Raw genomic sequence first — 1,216 nt, 5'->3', positions numbered from 1 at the left:
ACTGAGCCTCAATTCATACTGAAGACTGCAGTCCCTGACCTTCTGCAACAAGTGCTTCAGGTCCTCCTCAGTTTCAGCAAGCAGGGTTGTGTCATCTACATAACGCAGACTCTTGGTAAGTCTACCTCCAATTCTGATGCCACATTTCTTCTCATAGAGATATGGCATAGATATGATATAGCCATAGAGACATGGTTATAAATAGCAAAACAAATGACCATTGTTTCATTATTTACTGAGACCAAGCACATGATAATATTATTGGTGTGTGCCATCTAGTTAGGCAAGCAGTATCCAAGTCTGAAAACTGCAGGAGGGCTGCATCTCATCTCTTTTTCTTGCAGCTGCTCAAATCACTGACCATTAAATTAAAAGAGCACTTAACTATTGAACCTTTGGGACTCTTTCAATTTAATCACAATATCTGTTTAAGAAATAAGTTTTTAAAATAACGTTATGTAATGAATTTTATGTTAAACATTCAAGAAGACCATTTAAATAAAGAGAAAACAGAAAAATCTAAAGTCATTGTTAAGTCAATTCTGAGTCATGAGAATCCATACATATTAAAGTAAAAAACTGCTCCATAAAAATTTAAATGACTGCATTTTTGAACATACATTGCCAGACTTTTCCTTTGAGGAGCTTCTACTTGAATTCCAATCTTTCAGTCAGTAGTCAAATATATTAATTCTTGCACAATCTAGGAATACCAATTCATTTTTACACATTTATTTGATGTTAAGTTGATTCTTATTCATAGGTCACCCTCCATTATGTTTCAAAGGCTGTTAATCACAAAGTATTACTAATTGTTTTTCTTGTGTACACATGGTGAGTTTGAACCACCACTGAAGCACAGTTTTGGGTTAAGGTTGAAACTTACTTAGGATTTGCCACCAGAGATTCCTAGCTTATGTATTAGTTCAATTAAAATAAAAGAAAGATCCACGTTACATATATATGTTGTTAAGTGTCGTCGAGTCGCAGGCAACTCATAGCGACCCTGTGAAGGAAAGTCCTCAAAACTTAATAGAAGGAGAATTGACGCCTTTGAACTGTGGTGCTGGAGAAGAGTATTGAATGTACCATGGACTGCCAAGGAAACAAACAGATTCATCGTAGAGAGGATTAAACCAGGCTGCTCCTTGGAGGCAAGGATTCTGGGGCTTCGTCTGACATACTTTGGACATGTTGTAAGGAGAGACAGGTCTTT

This window comes from Elephantulus edwardii, unplaced genomic scaffold, assembly GCF_000299155.1.
Source record: "Elephantulus edwardii isolate Elephantulus edwardi_28Jun2011 unplaced genomic scaffold, EleEdw1.0 scaffold00205, whole genome shotgun sequence".
Lineage (NCBI taxonomy): Eukaryota > Metazoa > Chordata > Mammalia > Macroscelidea > Macroscelididae > Elephantulus > Elephantulus edwardii.
Note: the sequence above shows the minus strand (reverse complement) of the source record.